This window comes from Cygnus atratus, unplaced genomic scaffold (assembly GCF_013377495.2).
Source record: "Cygnus atratus isolate AKBS03 ecotype Queensland, Australia unplaced genomic scaffold, CAtr_DNAZoo_HiC_assembly HiC_scaffold_34, whole genome shotgun sequence".
NCBI lineage: Eukaryota > Metazoa > Chordata > Aves > Anseriformes > Anatidae > Cygnus > Cygnus atratus.
In genome coordinates this window covers 630249-651682 of record NW_026109932.1, presented here as the reverse complement: position 1 = coordinate 651682, position 21434 = coordinate 630249, and the positions used below count along the sequence as shown (strand labels likewise).

Below are 21434 nucleotides of genomic sequence, written 5' to 3'. Positions count from 1 at the left end.
TTTGATGTTGAAGAGCTTGGGGTTGGGAATGGTAAAGTTGCGTGTCAATGGACAAGAATGAGGGGAAAGGCCTGTAGGGATGACATCGTGGTGGGGGTCTGTTATATGATCGTATGACCAGACTGGTAGATGAGGGAAGGGCTGTTGATGTAGTCTACTTAGACTTCAGCAAAGCCTTTGACATGGTCTCCCACAGTATTTTCCTGGGGAAACTGGCTGCCTGAGGCCTGGACAGGTATATTCTTCTCTGGGTAAAGAACTGGCTGGAGGGTTGTGCCCAGCGGGTTGTGGTTAATGGAGTTAAGTCCAGCTGGCATCCCATTACAAGTGGTGTCCTGTACAAGTGGTAGGTACTGGGGCCTATCTTGTTTAATATCTTTATCGATGACCTAGATGAGGGGGTTGAGTGTACCCTCTGTAAGTTCGCAGACGACACCAAGTTGGGAGGTAGTGTTGATCTGCCTGAGGGTAAGGTGGCCCTTCAGAGCAATCGGGATAGGCTGAACTGCTGGCATGAGGCTAAAGGGGTGAGGTTTAACAAGGCCAAGCGCCGGGTCCGGTACTTTGGCCACAACAACCCCATGCATCTCTATAGGCTTGGGACAGAGTAGCTGAAGACTGTGAAAAGAAAAGGTACCTGGGAGTGTTGATCAATGCTCAGCTGAACATGAGCCGGCAGTGTGCTCAGGTGGCCAAGAAGGCCTGTATTAGAAATAGTGTAGCCAGCAGGAGCAGGGAGGTGATCATCCCCCTGTACTCAGCTGTGGTGAGGCCACACCTAGTGTACTGTGTTCAGTTTTGGGCCCCTCACTACGAGAAGGACATTGAGGCACTGGAGCACGTCCAGAGAAGGTCAACAAAACTGGTGAGGGGTCTGGAGCACAATTCCAAGGAGCAGCAGCTGAGGGAGCTGGGATTGTTTAGTCTGGAGAGGAGGAGGGTCAGGGGAGACCTCATTGCACTCTACAACTTCCTGAAGGGAGGTTTTCATGAGGAGGGGGTCGGCCTCTTCTCTCACATAACTAATGATAGGACTCGAGGAAATGACCACAAGTTGCGCCTGGGGAGATTTGGATTAGATATCAGAAGAAACTTTTTCTCTCAAAGAGTGGTCAGGCCACTGGAACGGCCTGCCCAGGGAGGTGGTGGAAACACCGTCCCTTGCAGTGTCCAAGAAGCACCTGGACGAGGTGCTACGAGGTATGTTTTAGTAGCTTAGGGGGTAGTATTGGTGATAGGAGGATGGTTGGACTAGATGATCTTGTAGGTTCTTTCCAACCCTGTGTTTTTATGATTCTATGACTCTGTGACTAATGGTAACAAGTAATGTGTTTGGGGTTTGACTTCAAGGTAGGAAATGAGGTTGGGGATTAGAGCAATGGATGCCTTTCAGGGTGAGAGAGAGCATTAAGGGTAGCACGAGATTTTCAGGTTACTAGTTAGAAATATTACCAGGACATAACATGAAGATTTTCCCAGTGCGGGTTGCAGAAGCAGCAGACTTACCTGAACCCCTCTTACCTCTTCCAAATCTTTCCTTACTGTTAGCCAAGACCCTCTTCTCTCTCCCAAATCTCCCACCATTATTCACACAGCTTCACCCTGGCCTCCCTAGATGTGTCACCCTGTTGGGGGCAGCTTTCTGATGGCCTTTATGACCTCAGAGGCTCTGCCTCCCTGCTCTTGGCCAGCCAGGGGCTGGGACAGAAGTGACCTCACAGCCAGCATCCGCAGGACCACAAGGAGCTGTTGTGCTCAGGAGGCCTCTTCCCAGCCCCCCCAGGAGCACGGGGTGCAGGGGATGCCCTGCACAATCCCTCAGGTACTCTGCCTGCCAACCAGCTCATGCTGCAGAAGGTCTCCTACATGTCCAGACTCACGTTTCTTCATGTAGCCTTTAGCAACTCCAGGGCATCCTGAAGGGAATGGCCACCTCTGTGTGAAAAAGTGAATCAAGCACTGAATGCGCATTTTAGAGAAATGTTGAGAACTTTGCAGAAAATTATTGTAAAGGCTGAAAAAACAATTCAAGTGGTTCCACAGGGGACTGTACCCTCAAAAGTAAATGACCTTAAGAAACCATCTGTCCTGAAAGAATTGATGGCAGCCCTAGGGAATGGCTTATGGAATTCGGCTCACTCGGGTTCATCTAACCACGTCCACTCCGTAAGCATCTCATATGAGCAAGGAAAACACATACTCTGTCTGTGTCACTGCTGCTGTCATCTTCAGGAGATCCACAGCATCCACCCTCTCACCCCAAAAACCCTACAGCTCTCAGGCCAGCCCCGCTTCCCAGCACAGCACACCAAAACACTGCTGGCCCTGGGGCTCCTCAGACAGCACTCACTGCGCACACACAGTGCCCTCCTCTGCTCCCGGGACACCCCATGTCCCACACAGGCTTGCCGCAGGCCAGCACATCTGGGCTGGCCTGAGCAGCCATTCCTGCAGCCCCTGCCCATGCTGCCCACAGCCCCTGAGCTAGCGGTGCTGCTCTGCAGAGCGAGGGGGCCGTGGTGTGCGGGGCCATGGGGGCACTCTGCAGGGCCGTGCTGGTCAGGCTGGGAAGGCAGAGCCAGCTGGTGGGGGGCACTGCCACTGACTGTCTCCCACACAAGTGGTTTTTTGGCCATGGAGGGTGCGCACAGATAGCTGGCCTTCTTCAGAGTCACAGACTCATGGAAGAGAGACAAGGAAATCAAGAAGCCTCCTTCGAGACCATTCCTTTGCAATATCCATGACAGCAGGTCTGGGAGAAGAGCTGAGCCTTCAGGCACTGCCCTCAGCACATCCCCTTTTATGCTGCAGATGCTGGTATGGAGCCAGCTGTGTTAGAGGAGTGCCCCTGGCCTGTCCCTGCCTGTGGACACAGGACTGCCCCACAGCAGCACAGTGAGCAAGCGACAAGAGCGATGCAGTCCTCACAGCAACACAAGGGCTCTGAAGGAGAGCATGGGTGGTGAAGGAAAGCAGATCGGGACAGACCAAGCCCTGGGGCTCCCTGGCAGTGCTGCTGTGCCAGGACTCTTCTCCCCTTCAACCTCTGCACACAGCCAAGTCCCCCTGCAGCTCCACCACAGGTCTCTGAGGAAGGATTTCAGGCAAGCAAGTCAGTGCTTTCTCTTTATTTGAAGACACAGATAGCCTGGCTTCTAGTTTACACCAGGTCTTAGAGTCACACGGGACAGGTAGATACTGAAATGCATAATGAATGCTTAATATTATCTCTTTGTGGACAACACTATCGTAAGTAAAGCAGGGGAAAAAAATGTAATGCACATACAAACAGAACACCAACATCTAGGCCTGTAATGAGTTACATTATGAGTGATATGCAGAAGAAAACAGGCCATTTATTGTTTCAGAAAAACATCCAGTCATCACTTTTCTAACTGCATCCTTGAGCTCCTGGTTCCTCATGCTGTAGATGAGGGGGTTCACTGCTGGAGGCACCACTGAGTACAGAACTGCCAGCAAAAGATTCAGAGAGGAGGAGGACATGGAGGGGGGCTTCAGGTAGGAAAATGTGCCAGTACTGATAAACAGGGACACCACGGCTAGGTGAGGGAGGTGTGTGGAAAAAGCTTTTTGCTGTCTCTGCTGTGAGGGGATCTTCAGCACGGCCCTGAAGATCTGCACGTAGGACACCACAAGGAAAACAAAACACTCAGATGCTACAGCGACACTAATAATAAGAAGCCCAATTTCCTGGAGGTAGGCATCAGAGCAGGAGAGCTTGAGGATCTGGGGAATTTCACAGAAGAACTGGTCCAGGGCATTGCCTTGGCAGAGGGGGACGGAAAAGGTATTGGCAGTGTGCAGCACAGCATAGAGAAAAGTACTGCCCCAGGCAGCTGCTGCCATGTTGACACAAGTTCTGCTGTCCATTATTGTCCCGTAGTGCAGAGGTTTGCAGATGGCAATGTAGCGGTCATAAGCCATGATGGTGAGAAGGTAAAATTCTGCTGTAAGGAAAAAGAAAAAGAAAAAAACCTGAGCAGCACATCCTGAGTAGGAAATGGCCCTGGTGTCCCACAGGGAGTTGGCCATGGCTTTGTGGAGAGTGGTGGTAATAGTGCCCAGGTCGAGGAGGGCAAGGTTGAGGAGGAAGAAGTACATGGTGGTGTGGAGGCGGTGGTCGCAGGCTACGGCTGTGAGGATGAGGCCGTTGCCCAGGAGGGCAGCCAGGTAGATGCCCAGGAAGAGCCCAAAGTGCAGGAGCTGCATCTCGCGTGTGTCTGCGAATGGCAGGAGGAGGAACTCATTGGGGAAGCTGCTGTTGAACATTTGCTGCCTCAGGCTGTACATGGAGGAAAAGACAGTGTCAAATTAGAAAGACTTCTCTGAGCAAAACCTCATATGTGTTTCACAAAAACCTTCTCCACAAGACACTGTGTATTCCCTGTGAGCTCTGTTTCTTTCTGTCTAGGGGTGCCTAAGGGATCAGGCAGGTCTTCTATGGGCTCAGCAGGATTCAGTACTGCACTACAGTATGTGGTAAAGTGCACCGCGTCCTGATCTCAGATGCCCACAGTCCAGAGGCATGCTCTTTGAGCTTCAGTTCCTTCTAATAACCTGACAACTCCATTATCATTATCATTCCCATGATTGTCCCTCATGACAGGAATGAAAGCTGAGAGTCCAGAGAGTGCCTTCCCTTCAGCTAGCTCCTGCCTTGGTCTTCCCTGTCAAGAATCTCCCTACAAAATTCCCTGGGGGTACTGTGGAGCTGTGAGCAGCCTGCCCCAGGCAGCAGCCTCTGGGCACCAACAGGACCCTGCCTTGCCCTGGCAGGGGGCTCCTTCCACCCAGAGCTTCTACCTGCAGTGCCCTGGGAAGCTCCCCGGGCAGGCTGAGTGCTGAGCCTGGCAGGCGGCAGAGGCCCTGCCCCGGCACACGGCCCCTGCGGCACAGCAGGGACCCTGCTCTACACCACAGCCCTGCGCACCCCTGCCTGCACCCTGGCTGCAGAGCCTGCATCTGGCCCCTCTAGAAGGAACCCTCATGTCCTGTCCCTCTGACAGCTTTGGCAGGTAATCCCTGCTCTGGAACTTGTCATCCTTCTCTAGAGTAGAGAAAGCAGAGTCCTCCTGAAAGCTACCACAGGCTGCAGGATATGCCAGCAAATCTGGAGATGGCACCAGGAACAACAGCTGCATTGCCCTGCAGCCAGAGACTTACCCTGTTCAGGGCTGGGAAGATTTCTCCCGCAGTGAGCTCTCAGCAGCCCCCCTCCACACTGCCTTTAACATCTCCCTCCTTTGTCCCAGCTGCCCTTGTCCCCTGCAGGCAGTGCCCCCAGCCCTGCTGCGCTGTGCAGAGGAGCTGCTCGTGGGCAGAGCTGTCTCTCTGCAGCGCTGCCCGCTTGCCAGGAGCTCCGCTGGGCCCAGGAGACCGGCCCAGCTCAGCAGCACAGGGAGCTCTTGACGAGTCCCTGGGCCTTCCAGGGAAATCGGCTTTGAATCAAACTGATGTAATCATTTATATTGCTTCCCTCCACTGGAGAGGGACCACTGTCCTTCCTCATTTCAGAAGAGGTATGATGTCTAAGAATCTCCTTTCCATGTCCTGGTTTCAGGCAGAACACCCACCCAAGGATCTCCCTCCCCCTGCAGAGGGAAGGGTCTCAGCTGAGTCAAACCAGACATCTCATACTTTATTTGCAGTCCAGAGGCTAGAAGGGGGCTTAGCTGCCTCTCCCATGCCTCACAGAAGCCCACAGGAGTTAGAATTCCTCTTGCCTTGGTTCAGGTGGGCACAAACCAGGCAGCCCCATGTAAGCTCCTTGTCTCAGCTCCCAGCACACTGAATGGAGACAGAGGCCAGGAGGGAGCTGTTCAGATGCGGACACCAGGTGACATTGGAGATGCCAGAGTGACATCTGAGTGCCATTTGAAGTGCCAAATTCCTCTGGGCCATAAACAGAGATTTTATTATTGCATGTCCAATATAATATAACTGTAGCCATTACAGAATCACAGAATCACAGAATTGTCTAGGTTGGAAAAGACCTCCAAGATCATCTAGTCCAACCTATGTCCTAGCACTAACAAGTCCTCCACTAAACCATATCACTAAGGACTGCATCTAAACGTCTTTTAAAGACCTCCAGGGATGGTGACTCTACCACTTCCCTGGGCAGTCCATTCCAATGCCTAACAACCCTTTCAGTAAAGAAGTTCTTCCTAATATCCAACATAAACCTCCCCTGGTGCAACTTTAGCCCATTCCCCCTCATCCTGCCACCAGGCACGTGGGAGAATAGACCAACCCCCACCTCTCTACAGCCTCCTTTAAGGTACCTATAGAGAGCGATGAGGTTTCCCCTGAGCCTCCTCTTCCCCAGGCTGAACAACCCAGCTCCCTCAGCCGCTCCTCGTAAGACTTGTTCTCCAGACCCCTCACCAGCCTCGTCGCCCTTCTCTGGACTCTCTCGAGCACCTCGATGTCCTTCTTGTAGCGAGGGGCCCAAAACTGAACACAGTACTCGAGGTGCGGCCTCACCAGAGCCGAGTACAGGGGGACAATCACCTCCCTAGACCTGCTGGCCATGCTGCTTCTTATACAAGCCAGGATGCTGTTGGCCTTCTTGGCCACCTGAGCACACTGCTGGCTCATATTCAGCTGCCTATCAACCAGCATTCCCAGGTCCTTCTCTGCCAGGCAGCTTTCCAACCACTCATCTCCCAGCCTGTAGCGCTGCTTGGGGTTGTTGCGCCCCAGGTGCAGGACCCGGCACTTGGCCTTGTTGAACTTCATGCAGTTGACCTCAGCCCATCGGTCCAGCTATCCAGATCCTCCTGCAGAGCCTTCCTTCCCTCGAGCAGATCGACACACGCACCTAACTTGATGTCATCTGCAAACTTACTGAGGGTGCACTCAATCCCCTCATCCAGGTCATCGATAAAGATATTAAAGAGGACCGGCCCAGGCACTGAGCCCTGGGGGACTCCACTAGTAACTGGCCTCCAACTGGATTTGACTCCATTCACCACAACTCTTTGGGCCCAGCCATCCAGCCAGTTTTTAACCCAATGAAGCATATGCCAGTCCAAGCCACGAGCAGCCAGTTTCTCAAGGAGAATGTTGTGGGAAACAGTGTCAAAAGCCTTACTGAAGTCAAGGTAGATCACATCCAAAGCCTTTCCCTCATCCACTAAGCATGTCACTTTGTCATAGAAGGAGATCAGGTTCGTCAAGCAGGACCTACCTCTCATAAACCCATGCTGACTGGGCCTGATCGCCTGCTTGCCCTTCAAGTGCCGCGTGACTGACATTCAAGATAATCTGCTCCATGAGCTTCCCTGGCACTGAGGTCAAACTAACAGGCCTATAGTTCCCCGGGTCTACCCTCCAACCCTTCTTGTAGATGGGCGTCACATTTGCTAGCCACCAGTCGACTAGGACTTCCTCTGATAGAGAGGACTGCTGATAAATGATGGAAAGCGGCTTGGCCAGCTCCTCCGCCAGTTCGCTCAGTACCCTCAGGTGGATCCCATCTGGCCCCATCGACTTGCGTACATCCAAGTGCTGTAGCAGGTTGCCAATCATTTCCTCGTGGATAGTGAGGGCCACATCCTGCTCCCCATCCCCTTCCACCAGCGCGGGGTACTGGGTATCCAGAGAACAACTGGTCTTGCCGCTAAAGACTGAGGCAAAGAAGGCATTAAGCACCTCAGCCTTTTCCTCATCTTTTGTAACTAAGTTTTCCCCCGCATCCAGTAAAGGATGGAGATTCTCCTTAGTCCTCCGTTTCGCGCTGATATATTTGTAAAAACATTTTTTTGTTATCTTTAACGGCAGTAGCCAGATTGAGCTCCAGACGAGCTTTGGCCTTTCTAATTTTATCCCTGCACAGCCTCGCAACATCCTTATAGTCCTCATGAGTAGCCCGCCCTCTTTTCCAAAGATTATAAACCCGCCTTTTTCTCCTAAGCTCGAACCACAACTCTCTGTTCAGCCAGGCCGGTCTTCTTCCGTGCTGGCTCGTCTTTGGGCACGTGGGTACAGACCACTCCTGAGCCATTAAGATTTCCTTCTTGAAGAGTGCCCAGTCTTCCTGGACTCCTCTGCCCTTCAGAACTGCCTCCCAAGGGACTCTGCCAACCAGTGTCCTGAACAGCTCAAAGTCAGCCCTCTGGAAGTCCAAGACAGCGGTTTTACTGGTCCCCTTCCTGGCTTCGCCAAGAATAGGGAATTCTACTATTTCACGGTCACTCTGCCCAAGACAGCTCCCGACCACCACGTCTCCCACCAGTGCATCACTGTTTGTGAACAGAAGGTCTAGCGAGGCAACTCCCCTGGTAGGCTCTCTAATCAGCTGCGTCAGGAAGCTATCTTCCATGCCCTCCAGAAACCTCCTAGACTGCTTTCTCTGGGCTGTGTTGTGCTTCCAGGATATGTCTGGGAAGTTGAAGTCCCCCACGAGAACAAGCGCTGACGATTTTGCAACTTCTGCCAGCTGCCTGTAGAACTCCTCATCTATCTCCTCATCCTGGTTCGGTGGTCTATAACAGACCCCCCCACCAGGATGCTTGCCTTGTTGGCCTTCCCTCTGATCCTAACCCAAAGAGACTCAACCTTATCAGTCCCAGACTCAAATTCCACAACATCAAAACACTCTCTAATATAGAGAGCCACACCACCACCCCTTCTGTGCTGCCTGTCCCTTCTGAAGAGCCTATAGCCAGACATTGCAGCACTCCAGTCATGAGAGTGGTCCCACTATGTTTCCATGATGGCAACCAAGTCATAGCCTGACTGCTGCACGATGGCTTCCAGTTCCTCTTGTTTGTTACCCATGTTGTGTGCATTAGTGTAGATGCACTTCAGTTGGGCCATTGCCTTCTCCTGCGGCCTTGCCATTGTTCCCCCTGGCACAGCTCCAACAAGCCTTATTCCAGCCCCATCCCCCTTCTTACCTAGTTTAAAGCCCTCTCAATGAGCCCTGCCAGCTCCTGGGCTAGGATCCGTTTTCCCCTTAGAGATAGGGACCCGTCTGCGGCCATCAGGCCGGGTGCCGAGTAAAACGCCCCATGGTCAAAAAAAACAAAATTTCTGTGTTGGCACCAGCCTCTGAGCCATGTGTTAATCAGGTGGGCTTTCCGTGTCCTCTCGGTACCTGCTAATCTCCCTGCTACTACAGGGATGGACGAAAACACCACCTGTACTCCCGCTCCATCCACTAACCGTCCCAGTCCCCTAAAGTCCCATTTGATAGCCTTCAGACTTCTCTCTTCAATATTATCACTGCCAGCCGGGACTATCAAAAGTGGATAGTAGTCAGAGGGGCGAACCAGGTTGGGAAGCTTTCTGGCAACATCCCTGACCCTGGCCCCATGGAGGCAGCAGACTTCTCTATGGGTAGGGTCAGGTCGACAAATAGGGCCCTCTGTCCCCCTGAGAAGGGAGTCGCCTACAACGATTACCCTTCTATCCTTCTTGGTGGAGGTAGTCTTGAGGCGTGGAGTCGACCTCCTCGCCCTAGGTATCCTCCTGGGTAGACTTTCTACCTCATCTTTACCCACCAGTCTCTCAAGCTCTAGGGCCTGAAACCTGCTGTGTACGCACACCTGGGAAGGTGGGGGCGGTAGGGAGGGGCGTCGCCTTGCGAGGTCGAGCAGAGACCTGTCTCCATTCCTCCTTAACTCCTAGGTCCCCTCCCTCTGCCCGACAGGGAAGGGGGTCCACCCCCATTTGGGTTGTCTCACCCCAGTAGCTCTCCTTCAAGCCCTGCAGGGAGTTGCTCCACCAGTCTATCTCCCACTCACACTCCCTGATAGCCCTCAACCTCTCCACCTCCTCCCTGAGCTCTGACACCAGGCGGACCAGGTCATCCACCTGCTCGCACCTCATACACACGGAGCCTCTGCCTCCCTCAGATGGCAGCAACAGGCTCAGACACTCCCTGCATCCAGAGACCTGAACTGCTGCATTTTTGAGCAGGCAGTCAGTCTGGGTGGTTACAGACTTTCTAGAGAGAGCACTCTGCCTGGTGTAGACCATTGCAGCCTAGTTAGCAGTCAACAGCCGTTAGAGGAGTTGTTCATATGGGTGGGGGGGGGAACGTTCTGCCCTCTCTTCCGTCCCTGCTCGCCCTGCCTGCGCAAACTGCCGCGCCCCGCCCTTCTGACGCGCCACACCCTGTTTGCCCGCCCTGTTCGCTGTGCTCCTGGTCGCCCGTGCTCCCTAGGGGCTGCTTTTGAACGGCAGGGGAGGGGGCACTGCTGGCTCTGCCTACACCTTGTCAGCCTCCCTCGCGAGGGCTGCCGGGTCCTGGCGGCTCCCCCGAGTGGCCTCGATGCCGGAAAAAAAAGCCCTGCCTGTCCCGATCCCCCGCTCCGCTGCAGAACGCATCTGCCCTGGAGCCGATCGCCTCGGCAAGGCGATTTCTAGGCCTTTCCTAGGCCTTATTCCCTAGCATTAAATTACCAGCTTTTAACACCAAACCCCCGTTCCATAATAAAAGCACATAATAAAACCCTAACCAAAAAATCTAGCCCATACCTTACACACTGACTGTGCACTCAAAGCAGAACACCAAAGCCTCCCAATTAGCCTCTGCCCAATCCCTGAACCTGGACTGAAAGAACTAATCCCTAAACCCTAACCTGAACTCCTAATCCTCAAATCCCTCATTCCAGCTCTATCATCACAAAACTGAAGTGGTTTGGCCTCATGAGGCTGGGAAGGGCCTGAGAGGTCCTGTAGCAATCACTTGGTCTTGGAGGAGGCAGGTGAGGTGACATGGATCTGGTCAGGTCACAGGACTCAAGGAGGAGATGGGTGGGGATGCTCTGCTGAGGTCAGCTGTGCCTCAGGACCTCAGGAGGCAACAGGAGCCCCAAGGCTGTGCAGGTGGGTGTCGGGGCACTTCTGCCTGAGGGCCTGATAGGCCGCCTTCAGGCCCATAGCTGGTCTATGAGGGTGTCATTTCAGCTGTCATAAGGAACTGAGGAGCCACTCACATGCAACTAGCGTAAATCTTTATTTCAAGGTCATTCCTTCTCTAGTAAATAACAGAGCTAGTACATAGGAGTCTCCTGTCCATCAGAGAAGCTGAAAGGCCATCAGGAGATAAATGGCCTTGGAGGATGGCAACGACCTTGCTTTTATCTTGTTAGGTGTTGGGCCCTAAGGAGGGTGCTAGGTTTGGATGTTCTTATAGGGTGTCAATTGTGCCTTAGAAACTCCCAATCCAGTAGGAAGCAATTGGCTTTGGCGGGGACTGTGAGGTCACTTCTGCCTCTGGAGCTGATAGGCCAGCAGCAGGAGCATGGCTGGGCAAGGCACTGGGAGGTCCCATCTTTCTGAGGTAGCTGCCAGGCCAACCCTTGCCTCCTGGCTGCCAGATGGGCTTTAGGCTCACATCTCCCAGCATCTCTCACAGGCCAGCAGAAGGCACCTGTCTGGCATGGTGCTTGTGTGATATCCTCTGCCCAAACACCTGAAAGGCCCATGCAGGAGCAGACTTGGCTGTGGGTTGTCAAGTCTCTTATGCCTGAGTACATGACTGGGGAACAGCAGGCATGTGGCTTGGTTGTTTCTTTCTGAGGAGCTGAAAGGCCAGCAGGAAGGACACATGGCCTGGAAGATCGTGGTGAAGTTCCTTTTATCCGGTCAGCTGACAGGCCCCAGGAAGGCTGATGGGTGTGGATGCCTGTGTGAAGGATGGTTTCTGAAATGTTGGAACTTTCCTTGCTCATGGGAAACAGCATGTGAGAGGAAACCTGCCTCAAAAGGAAGCTTGGGTGGTGGAGGGTTGGCAAGAGAGGGAAGATAAGTGATTGGAAGGGATGTGCTATAGTGTGAGAGGTCACCTGGAGGGAATCTGTTATCAGTCCATGGGTTTGTGTTTCAAAGCACAGCTGGAGAGGGTAGAGACATCAACGAAGGCACAGAAATTCCTGTGTGAGTGCCAGGTGGAAAAGCAAGATGGATGTTTGTAGCCTGCAAGGAAACAGAGACAGGTGTGGGACAGCATAGGACAGACAGTAGTGGAGATGGACAAGGGCACTGGCAAGGTGAAACATAGCCAAGAAAGCCAAGGTCTTGTCCCCTTTGGCTATGGCAGGTCTCTGCCACCAGTGTCTAGGAGGAGATGTTGTTTTGTAATAGGATGATACAGCAGGGGCCTCATCTCCTCTTTGCACCTCCTGGCAGAGGCCAGGAGGTATCACACCAATGTGTTTCACTTCGCACTGCATACCTCACATCCCACTGCCCAAGAAAGTACCTGGAGCCCCCACGTGAGGGACAAGAGCTCTCTTCCCAGGGCTGGCAGAAGGGCTTGGCCTTTCTGCTTGATGAAACAAACACAGGATTTTTTTCAACCTCAGAGCCACCTGCACAGGGCCTTGGCCTACCTGTAATCACGGCCTCCAGTTACCTGCTCTAAGGAGTCCATGGGGCTTTGTCAGAAATGTCCCTCAGCACGACCATTCAGTGCTCTGAAGGACTGTGGGGTTTTTGGCTTCTAACTTTGGCTTTCTGAGAGATCTCATCAGTCTCCTCTCAGGAGCTGAAGATGATAAACTTGTCTGCAACTACACCTTGGGGCCTATTAAGACACAGAAAGCCCTAAGAGTCTCTTAAGGAGGTCTGGACAAGTAGGAGAAGTTTGACCCTGTAGGACAACCTTGCTCCTCACCTCCCCACCTCACACCATTTCTCTCATTGGTCCCCTAGGACTTGCATCACTTCTCCTGACATCAGACTTCTCCACTGAAGTCTGCAGTTGCACCCTGTAGCTCCTTTGTCCCAACTCCCTCCTGCTTTCCTTAGAGACCAGGCTGCACACAGGTAGAGAAGGATGATTCTTACTTGCCAGCAAACTAAAACAAAGTATAAAAAGCTTAATAATGTATAAAATGCATTGCTCAATTGTATGCTAGCTCTAGATTACATCTAATGAGGCTCACCTCCCACAAGGGATGGTCTGATCAACATTTTTTTCAGTCAGTAGACATGGCAGATTATGTAAAAGCATAGTTCAGGAGTTGCCTAAAGACAGCATTAGAATATATAACGGAAGTAAAAGCTATGAACTCCCTGAGGCTTAAAGCAACAACTAGATCATAGCATGATAGAGTCATAGAATCTTAGAATCAAAGAATGATATAATCTAGGAATGATTTATGCTGGAAAAGTTCTCTTGGATAATCTAGTCTAATCCCTCTGCCATGGCCAGCAGCATCACTCACTAAATGAACGTGCTGAAAGTTCCTTACATCCAGAATTTCAACACTTCTAGTGATGGGGCATCCACAACTTCTCTGGAAAACCTGTTCCAGTGCCGCACTACTCTCATCTTAAGAGCTTCCTTCCTCATATGTAACCTATATCTACACCCTTTCAGTTCAAAATCATGACCCCTTGTCCTGTTACTACAGGCCCTGATAAAAAAAGGAAAAAAAAAAAAAAAAAAAAAAGAGTTTGTCTTTCTCATAAGCTCCCTTGAAATACTGAAAGGAATCAATAAAGTCTCTCTGGAGCCTTCTCTTCTCCAGGCTGAACCACTGGAACACTTCCAGACTTTCTTTTTAGGAGAGCTATTTCTTCCCTCTGATCATTGCCCTCCACTGTAGCCACTCTAACAGGTCTATGCCTTTCTTGTGCTGGGGGCCCCAGAACTGGATGCAGTACTGCATGTACGGTCTCACAAGAGAGAGGGGATCTCTCCTGTAGATGGGGGATCACCTGCCTTGACCTGCTGTTCCCTCTTCTTTTCATGCAGCCCAGGATGCATTTGACTTTCTGGGATGCAAGCGCACCCTGCCAGCTCATATCCAAGTCTTCAAAAACCACTACTCCCATGTCCTTCTCAGCAATGCTGCTCTCAATCCATTCATCCCCCAATCCATAAGGATAGTTACTATTTCCCTGACCCAGGTTCAGCACCTTGCACTTCTCCTTGTTGAACTTCAGGAGGTTGACATGGGCCCACCTCACAAGTCTATCCAGGTGCCTCTGGATGGCATCCCCTCCCACTGGCATACCAACTGCACCACTCAGCTTGATGTCTTCAGCAAACTAGCTTAGGGTGTACTTACACTTACTCTCCATTTTATTAATGCAGATATTAATAGCGTAGGTCCCAGCACAGACCCCTGAGGGATCCCACTCCTTACTGATTTCCACTTGGACCGTAAGCCACTGGCTACAGTTCGTTGGACATGGCCATCTGGACAATTCTTTTGTCCATCTAACAGTCAATCCATCAAACCCATATTCCTCCAGTTCAGTGGCAGGAATGTTGCAGGGGACCATATCAAAGGCCTTACAGACGTCCAGGTAGACAAAACTAGTGTGTTGAGGAGTATCAAAAAAAAAAAAAAAAACAAGAAAAAAACTTTACATTTATGAAACATATAAGTTTGTACTTCTATATATAATGCATGCTATCGTGTCAAAGCCTCTAAAGAATATAACATTTCATTTTTCATATATTTCTATATATTGGTAGTATATTGAAGACTATCATACACCTTTGGTGTAACCTATCAAATAATATTCTCACATTCAAAGAATAAATTGGCATCATGAATGAGTACCTTAATCAAAGCAATTAACTGAAACAAAAATTCCAGAGGTGATTGAATAAAGCTTTTAATCTTTTCTGTACCCCATGTCTCAGAGACTTCCTTACAAAGAACCTGGTTTGCTCAGTACCAGCTGGCAGCATCATTGCTCAACACAGAAAATTAAAACACAGGGCTGCTTCAGCCCACCAGAGAACACAATTTTGGGACTGTCTGCTTCCCAAGTTCCAGCAAACACAACCTATGCAGATCTTTGCTGCATGAACTCTTTGGTTGATGAGGATAATTCTCTGGAGGTTTGTGGAGAGACAAAATGTTTCTGAGGCCTGTAGCTCACCAGCTGAGATTTCCTTCGGATGGGACAACCATGTGGCAGGCAAGAAGAAGAAAGGAACTTCTCTCCATCCTCACCATGGACATGGCCCAGGTGCAACATGTACAAACAAGTTTCCAAAGTACTAAGCTGATGCAGCCCAATGGGTGGTCCTTGGCAAAACGGTGTGGGAAGGCTGAAGTGCATCTGGAGGAGAAATACCATGTGGATGAGAGTCTATGAATAAAAATAGATGGGTTAACCTGGATATTGGTTTCTGGGTCTGTTTCTGATACTTCTGGGTATCTGAAACCTCTGCATGGATCAGAAGAGTATGACATAGGCCTTCAGGGTTACTGTCCTCCATTGGCAGTGGCTGCAGGAGGTAGAAAAGACATGGACTGGGACTGCTGCTGTGCACTGCCTTGCAGGGTGGTGAAAAAAGAGTGCTCGTCTTCCTTGAACATCACCACCAGGATGAGGAGTTCACGTATCATGCTTGGACATGGACCGCCTGCACATACATTTCAGTGTGGGGCTCCTAAGATAGACTGGGATGCGTATCTCTTGTCCTTAGCAGCACCAGCACAAACAGCTGTGTCCACTGGGCTGTCCTCTCCTGCCGTTCCAGCTAGGGCAGAGGCAGAAGAAATGCTTCTCCTGCAGTGGAAGTCCAACAGTGCTGGGAGGAGTCATGAACACTTGCTGCCCTTGGCTACCACAAGAAGCCCCTGTGCACCTCCCATGCTGGAAAGAAGAATCGTGTCTGGAAGGACATGTGGATTTCTCTGCTCCCTTCAGCCTCCAACAAGATAGGCCCCACTGTCTCAGAAGAGCTGAGGCTTTCTATGTCCCAGCTCCAGTTGTGCTCCTCTGGCTGCACGTCAAGTCTTCTTCTCTCTTTGCCTTACATATTCTTCGACTGAGACAGGGACACCCACTGCCTTGCTCCAGCAGGGCTCTGCACTGAAAGTGCCATCAGGACATCCTTTTTTGGAAATGTGTGTATAAATTTATATTTGCATAGAAGGTAAGGTTCATCACATTGCTGGCATGTTTCCAAGACCTATGAAAAGAAATCCTGAGAGTTTGTAGACAACCTTCAAAATTCTGAAAATGAAGACTTCTTACACTTCAGTCACAGGGATGTGTTTTTCCATTCATTTAAAGATTTGCCTAGCATCTTCATGCATGAGTTGATTCAGTTGTGCACCCAGAGAGAGGCACTGCCCTCCTGGGACAGCTGAAGCCCTCCAGTGTGGCTGGGGAATCTGACCTGAGACCTACGGTACCTTTCTGGAGCAGGAGGTGGTGCAGAAGCAGATTAGGCCAAGGATCTCAGTTGAGACAACGGGTTTCGCTCCTTTGGCTAGAAAGGGAAGTCTGAACAATTGAATGAAAGGTGCGGGATGTTAGAGGAGATCATGGTCATTCCTGCTGGCATCAGGAAGTCACAAATAATATACTGTGGAGGAAAAGGAAAATGAGTGTGTCTGGGTGTTGCAGAGTCTTCCTGAAGACATTGCTGTAGCCCATATAAGCTGGGATTAGTGCACACTTGGCTATTCAAAATAGGGCATTTGATTCACCTTCTCTCCTTCTTTCCTTTCCTTTCAGCAAGTTTGTTGATGACACAAAGCTCGGAGGAGTGGCTGATACCCCACAGGGCTGTGCTGCCATTCAGAGGGACCTGGACAGGCTGGAGGGTTGGGCTGAGAGGAACCTCATGAGGTTCAACACAGGCAAGTGCAGGGTCCTGCACCTAGGGAGGAATAACCCCAAGCACCAGTACAGGCTGGGGGCTGACCTGCTGGAGTGCAGCTCTGTAGAGGGACCTGGGAGCCCTGGTGGACAGCAGGCTGACCATGAGTCAACAGTGTGCTCTTGTGGCCAAGAAGGCCAACGGTATCTTGGCCTGCACTCGGAAGAGTGTTGCAAGCAGGTCGAGGGAGGTGTGGCCCTGGTGAGGCCACACGTGGTGTATTGTGTCCAGTTCTGGGCTCCCCAGTAGAATAGGGACATGGAACTACTGGAGCAAGGTCAGAGGAGGGCTACAAAGATGATGAGGGGACTGGAGCACCTTTTGTATGAGGACAGGCTAAGAGAACTGGGCCTGTTTATCCTGGAAAAGAGAAGACTGAGGGGAGACCTCATTAATGTATATAAATATCTAAGGGGAGGGTGTTGAGAGGATGGATCTGGTCTCTTTTCAGTTTTGCCTAGTGAGAGGATGGGAGGCGATGGGCACAAACTGAAGCACAGGAGGTTCTGACTCACTATGAGGGGGGCACTTTACTGTGAGGGTGACAGAACCCTGGGACAGGTTGCCCAGAGAGGTTGTGGAGTCTCCTTCTCTGGAGACATTCAAAACCCACCTGGATGCCATCCTGCACAATGTGCTCTAGGTGATCGTGCTCAGCAGGGGGGCTGGACTAGATAATCTCCAGAGGTCCCTTCCAACCTCAGCCATTCTGTGATTCTGTGGTACTATGGGTGGATGACCACTGAAACTGGCTGCCCACAGAGGTTTCGGAGTCTCTTTCCTTGGAGATACTCAAAAGGTGTAGATGCAGTCCTGGAAATCCTGCTCCAGCTAACGATGCTTGAAGGGGAAGGGCTTGGACTGGACTCTTCCAGTCCTCACTATTGGGTGATTCTGTAATGACCAACAGCTTTACTGAGAATTTTTCTGTGGGACACCATGCTAGTTTGAGTCCTGGAGCCCATGGAGCAGAGCCTCTTGTTGAGCCTGGACTCATACCTACGGTGTGTGCACCTCATGGGGTCAGTGTGCACACTGAGGGTGTTCGCACTGGGGAGTGCAAACACGCTGGGGGCAGGGTGCAACATGGAGTGTGAGCACATCATAGGCCGTGTTCTCCCCGTGTTGGATCAGATCCTAGGCCCTGAGGCTGCTCCCAGGTGACCTCCATGCCCACCCCATGGTGGGGAGGGAGGGCAGCTGTCGGGGCAGAGCCCAGTAGCCTGCTTCTCTTGCTGAGTCTATGCCCAGCACAGCAACCAGCAGGATGGGGATGTGCCTGTGTGATCACATTCCCTCCTGCTCCTGCCCTTCTTGGCCCATTTCCTCCTGGGTACCACCTCGTGGCAGCATTTTCAGTGGGTCAAAGCATGTCACCTCCTCCTGCTGCACAGAAGCTGCTCTCCTGGGCCAGGCTAAAGCACTTTTGAGTCGCAGACCTCTCATCAGCACTGACTTCTTGCTGGAGCTGCTGGAAATTGTCTAAGAAGCAAGGAAAGTTCAGATGGGTTTTGTTTCCCTCTGCCAGCTGCTGGAGGTTATGGGACTGTGGATCTGTGCTGGGGTGCTGAGGACCTGCTGAACCTGTTTGCTGTCACTTTGTTTTATCTTCTTTGATCCCATTGGAAAACTTACCACCACCCAGCACTCAGAGGAACAGCACGGTTGTGTGAAGGAGGTTGTGAGGGCAGACTTGCTTTCTTCTTAAGAAGAGGTTTCTCTTGTTCGTGTCATCCTCCATGCAAGTTGAGAATTTCTCCCATGCCCCTGTTCTCCTGCCCAGCATATCCCAATTCCTGACCGCCTGCAGCCCCTTTGTGCCAGGAACTCTGCAGGACAACACAAGGGTCCAGGCCCTGGGCTCCTCACACAGAGCAGCCTGCCCTGAGCTGGTGCAGCCAGAAGCAGGCCTTTCTTTCTCATCTATTCCTGCACCACACCCAGAGTGCCCTGCTCTTCTCCAGGGGCATCTGTGCTCCCCAGAGAGCTGTTCCCCATGTAAGTGAATCTGTGCTGGCCTGGCTGGCTGTTCGTGGCCCCCTCCCTGAACTCCCCACAGGGCCCTGCTGCTGGTGGTGTTGTGCGGAGTGAGTGGGTTGTGGTGGCTGGGGGTTGGGGTGGGAAGCAAACCCAGACAGATGGGGGCATTGTACATATGTACCCCCCTCCACAGGGACCTGTGGCTGTTGTAGGAGTTCAGGGCAATCACAGGGAATTTCAAGTGGCTCAGGCCGTGTTCAGGTGTGTCCTTAGATCCCGGCTATGGTTCTTCATTGAAGGGGACATGAGTCATTCCTCAGGCTCCCTTCCCTGCAGCCTCTGTGTCTTTGCTGCCTCTTATGGGACTACAGAGCCCTAATTAGCCCAGGTAGTTTTCCACTTAGCCCTTTGGGTGACTCCATGTGGCATTCTGAAGCTGCATTTGCTGCCCACCCCTAGAAACAGGCTGTCTGTGAATAATCCCTGTGCTCTCCTGGGCAGGGGGCAGTGGGACATCAGCATCTGACACGAGCCCTGTCACATGCTGGACAGTCCCAAGCAGATATGCCCTGACCATTCCCATCTCCAGTGGCTCTGGGCACCCACAAGTGAGGGCTGAGTCCAGCCCACATTCCCTAGCAAATCACCCGATGATCTCATCTGCATATGGAGAACACAAGCTTAACAGCAGGCCCTTTTAGGATGCAATTTCTTGAGAGTATTCATGACTCCAGAAGAAGGAAAAAGATCTCAAACTTCAGACACAGCACTGAAGACATCCCCTTTTACTACAGAGAGGTGAAAAAGGAGTACAGCTCTGACATAAGTACATTTAAAGATGGCTTCTGGGACAGAGGGACTGGATTTGTACCTCTGGAGGAGTGAGACAAATCCAGACATTCATGTTCAAACAGGGTAGTCAGAGAAAAACGTCCAAAGCACAAGAGTTGCCTGAGAAAACAACCAACCAACCAACAACAACAACAACAAAGTGAATAAATATGGGTGGCTTAGTCCTGCTGAAGTACTGCCAACAGAATCAGTTTCTTCAGGGAATCCTTCAGCTCCTGGTTCCTCATGCTGTAGATGAGGGGGTTCAGTGCTGGAGGCACCACTGAATACAGAACTGCCACCACCAGATCCAGGGATGAGGAGGAGATGGAGGGGGGCCTCAGGTAGGCAACTGTACCAGTGATGATGAACAGGGAGACCACGGCCAGGTGAGGGAGGCACGTGGAAAAGGCTTTGTGCCGGCCCTGCTCAGAGGTCATCTTCAGCACAGCCCTGAAGGTCTGCACATAGGACAGTACAATGAAAACAAAACACCCAAAAGCTAAACAAAGACTAACTGCAATTACCCAAAGTTCCCTGAGGTAGGCATCTGAGCAGGAGAGCCTGAGAATCTGGGGGATTTCACAGAAGAACTGGTCCAGGGCATTGCCTTGGCACAGTGGTATGGAAAATGTATTGGCAGTGTGCAGCATGGAATAGAAAAAAACTACCGCCCCAGGCAGCTGCTGCTATTTTCATACAAGCTCTACTGCTCAGAAAGGTCCCGTAGTGCAGGGGCTTGCAGACAGCAACATAGCGGTCATAAGCCATGACAGTGAGAAGGGAATATTCTGCTCCAAGCAAGAAGAGAAAAAAGACCTGGGCAGCACATCCTGAGTAGGAGATGGTCCTTGTGTCCCACAAAGCAATGGCCATGGCTTTGGGGACAATGGTTGAGATGGAGCCCAGGTCGAGGAGGGCGAGGTTGAGGAGGAAGAAGTACATGGGGGTGTGGAGGCGGTGGTCGCAGGCTACGGCTGTGAGGATGAGGCCGTTGCCCAGGAGGGCAGCCAGGTAGATGCCCAGGAAGAGCCCGAAGTGCAGGAGCTGCAGCTCGCGAGTGTCTGCGAATGACAGGAGGAGGAACTCAGTGGGGAAGGTGCTGTTGGACATTTGCTTCTTCTGGGAACAAAGGCCTGTCCAAAGTGGAGAAATACAGGGTAGATTTCTCTGAGCGAACCTACTCCATTTCTCACAGAAACCCACCACAACACCTGTGTCCTTTCAGGAAAACCTTTGTGCAGCTCCCTTTTCCTTGAGCTCTGGTTTGTATAAAGCTGAGACTGACAGTACAGCAAGGATTCTGCTCTTGATTCCAGAAGAGCAAGTCCTGCCCTACAGCAACTGATAAACAGCAACACAGGGGGATCCTCGGTTAATCCACTTGTTATAATGAAGATTGTTTCAACATTGTTGCTCCTGGTTAACCTGGCTGCAGAGCAGAGCTGTGAGAATTTTGTTTTGTTGAACTTATTCTAGTGGCCCCCACCACACATGAGGAGTCCTTTTATGGAAAAATAAATAAATAAATAATAAATAAATAAATAAATCTGTCTGCTGTGATCAAAGTGAAATCGTGTGGGTCCTGAGAGGCAAAGGGACTGTCTCTTAGTGCCGAGGGTGGACAGCCAGGCTCAGGCCCCAGGCTCAGGTGCCCTGTGCTGGCAGCTCTTTGAGGATGGGAGGATAATTACACCCAGATGTTCTCCTGAGAAGAACCTGGACACTGCTGAGAGAAGAGGAATCCAGTCTGAAAGTGCGAATCGACAACTCCCCGCCCCATATCGGTGTACCTGAGGAGGACCTCAGCTCTCCTCTCCCAGCCAAAGACATAGAGGGCTCATTGCAGATGCCCACAGACACCATCCAGCAGCATTTTCATCACCTTAGCAGTGAGCTGTCTTCTGCATCGGGCTCCTAGATAGCAAAGCTGCCTTGGGAGAGCTGTGCCCTTGTGGACGGCAGCCTGCAGCCCAGCAGGACAACCCAGGGAAAGAGAGAGATG

At 51.5% G+C, this 21434-nt stretch overlaps 1 pseudogene; it reads right to left on the bottom strand.

Annotated features, from left to right (window-relative positions):
- Positions 1 to 389: 389 nt before the first annotated feature.
- On the bottom strand, positions 390 to 20542 carry LOC126913709 (olfactory receptor 14C36-like; annotated as a pseudogene).
- Positions 20543 to 21434: the final 892 nt, after the last annotated feature.